At 35.9% G+C, this 3,172-nt stretch overlaps 1 long non-coding RNA gene across 1 annotated transcript; it reads right to left on the reverse strand.

The window, feature by feature from the left end:
- Nucleotides 1-338: 338 nt before the first annotated feature.
- Nucleotides 339-2,946, reverse strand: LOC137979595 (uncharacterized). The gene is made up of 3 exons (XR_011118369.1): nucleotides 2,758-2,946; nucleotides 1,993-2,542; nucleotides 339-1,001 (listed from the first exon to the last, which is right to left on the reverse strand). It is a non-coding gene; the product is annotated as an uncharacterized lncRNA (long non-coding RNA).
- Nucleotides 2,947-3,172: the final 226 nt, after the last annotated feature.

Below are 3,172 nucleotides of genomic sequence, written 5' to 3' on the forward strand. Positions count from 1 at the left end.
GAAAATTCAATATGGCGGACGATAGGGTGCAACGCGGGGCAAAGAGGAAGGAATTTTCAATGCTTATATGACAGTGAAATGCATAGAATGTGGAATGTTTAGGAAAAGTTATTTCGAGGCACTATTTTCAATACCTAATCTAACAACTGTTCCGAGTGAAATAACACAGTAAAGGAGACGACAACAGTTAAGCTAAAATGCACTGTTTATTCTTGGATACTGGGCATGATATTTTTATCAGTCATCAGTCGGTTTCTTTTTCTTGGGAGGCGAAGCTGGGGCATTCTGTATAAAATAAAAATTAAACAAGAAAAGTAAGTAAATAATTTCGTTTTTGAAACGGCTCTTAAATTGAGTGCCGAATGCACAGGAAGCGATGGTCCAACGAAGGGGAAAATTACGTTTTATTTACACGTTACGACATTAATATTGCCAAAGCCGCTGAAATGACTCCCTGTATGTGTGTGTACGGCTTAAATACCAAAAACATGTTACCGTACGAACGTGTTTGTAGCACGTCTTTGCACAACTTGGAGCAAAATTTCAAGGATCATTTTTTTGTTCTAAAGTAAGAGATATGTATGATACTTTCAAATGGGCTTTAGTATTAATTTCTCTAGAACGTACTAAACTTTAGACAGAAACACCATTCAACCAAATTAAAAAAAAGTGTAAATAAAATAGAAATGAGAGTCCTCTTAATGAAAACGAAATAATGAAGATGCAAGAAACCACATTCGATGAATTAATACACCAAAACTCCAAATCATAAAATGACCAAAACAACAATTTAAACAATTAAACATCCACTGTATTCGGTGATTTAGCCAAATGAAGTACCCTCTTAGTTTTAAGTTTTATAATATTTATTATACTTGTCAATGACAATCTTTCTTTACTTCCCTCTTTATGCAATAGCATGACATCATCAGATGTGGCAGAGAAATCATCTAGGAGATGCTGTTTCAGTCTTTGCTTCTTCCAATCTTTTTGGCCATTTACTGTTAATGAATTTTAAAATAAGTATGATCAAGTAACAACATTAATAAAAATGTTCAATTAAAATTAAACCACTCAATTAAAATAAGAGTATGCAAGTACATATGTTGTCAAATGGGTTACTTGATTATGAAAACAGTCAGCCCACCCCTCATCTTTCAGGCAATTGACTCTAGCTCAGCTTGCTATATAGTGAGGATATCAATGACATCACCTATTAATATTAATGTGCCAACTGGAGCCTTATTGGATGCCGAAACAAAGGGTTCTTTTGTTCGGTGGTTGGCTTTTTTAAATATCAAAAGAAATTTGATGTCAATGTTTGTAAACAGACATCTTCTTTATAAAAGGAATTTTATAATTATGAAAAGCAGTCCCCGTTAAAAAGCTGTCAATGTGAAGAAAATCTGGTCCACAATCTTTCATCAAAATATATTTTGTTCAATTTACATGCAAAGTTGAAAATCCATAGACTCCGTACTAAAAAAAAATCTCCATATACACACACACACACAAAGGATTTCAAATTCCAGGGAGAGGAAGGGTGCAGAAAGACCAAAACACTCAAAGAAATCTCATTAGAATTTCCAGATTGGTGAAGGGGTGTCAAAATGCACCTTTTGTGGGGAAGGAATGGACATTTTATGGAACTACACATTGAACAAAAAATCCTGCTAAATAAATCTCAAGGCTTTTTCTAAAAAACAGTTGTCAGGTTTAATTAAGCTACTGCATAATTGTTCAAAATGTTAATGTTGATAAACAAAAAGGAAAAAAAACATTTTATGTTTATTAACACAGCTAATAGATAAAGAATGGTTTCTTCATGCATTTCAGTCACTCTTCAGTCCTACCAATTTGGGGATTTGGTAATGATTAAAATAGTCCCCATAATGGACAATTTAAACAGAGAAGAGACTTGCAAAAAATATTCAAAATCACAAAATGTAGGTGGTAGGATTCATAAATTATAAATTGTGGCATTTGCATTACCTTGGTGCAAGCTTCTCATCTCTTTGCAAAACTGCATCATGCATTGGTACCAACCTCTGTATAACACACACATGTCAAGATGCAGCATGTTTATCTTTGCACCCAGTCCACTTCTTTAACAAAACCTGATCATTATCTATGGCAGTTAGAATGTCTCCTTCTGGCATAGCAGGGAACCATTTAACCAGGATTTCATAATGTTATACTGACGACCCGGATGAAATTTTCCATAAATATCCACTGCCATTCTGCTGCGTGCAATTGAATGCATAACCAGGTTGGATCCAAACATAATGGAACTAAAGTTGTGTTTTGTTACAGTTTGCAGGGGATCAACGGCCATCACTTTTTTGACAGGCATTGTTCTTGTGTCACTAAAGCGTTAAGCCTTCCACTGCACTTTTCAGAATTGATACCAAATATCGTTCAAAATCATCCTTGAATTTATTTTTAGGCCTTTCAGTCTTTTTCGACGCTGTAGAGCCACAAAATCTACACAAGTTTGCCATTTTTTTTTCCCTGTGGGCATCAGCATCCGCCATCTCAACGCCTAGGTTTGTAGGAGTAAATCAATCAAATATGGGTGCCATTATTAACAGCACATCGCAAATCAAAATACCCCCTTGCACATTTTTAATAGATCGTGCACAACAGCAAAAACACGTGAAAAGTCAAGTAAAAGACTTGAAGATGTCGACATTTTTTTTGCAAATGCTGGAAAAATCTACAAGTGCCTTTAATCTAACGACAAAGTGGAAAACGTACCTGACTTTGGGGTCAAATTTCATGCACTGTCCCACTTTACAGTTAACATTTCCAACCGTTCAACCCGCTCTGCCACCGCCATCTTTTACAAATGCCAAGAATGTTCCTTTGTTGTCCATATCGAATAGAATTTTGGGTAGATAACCCAACTAGTTCCGAACAAAAAACGAATAAAGTGAAGTGTATACAGAATCCTCCGATTTCTGCAACGGCCGCCATGTTGTGACGTAACACGGTTATCAAAATTAATAACAATCCTGGACTGCTAACGTACTCGCACAAGTGAGAACACCTCTGAACAACTAATAAACGAATCGCGCTTGAACTCGCGTGGGACCACACAGTGCCGCCCTTTTTCAACACTTTGACATTTAATTGACATTTTGACATGCGAAAGGTTATTTGCAAAGTGGGC

This window comes from Montipora foliosa, chromosome 1 (genome assembly GCF_036669935.1).
Source record: "Montipora foliosa isolate CH-2021 chromosome 1, ASM3666993v2, whole genome shotgun sequence".
Taxonomy (NCBI): Eukaryota; Metazoa; Cnidaria; class Anthozoa; order Scleractinia; family Acroporidae; genus Montipora; species Montipora foliosa.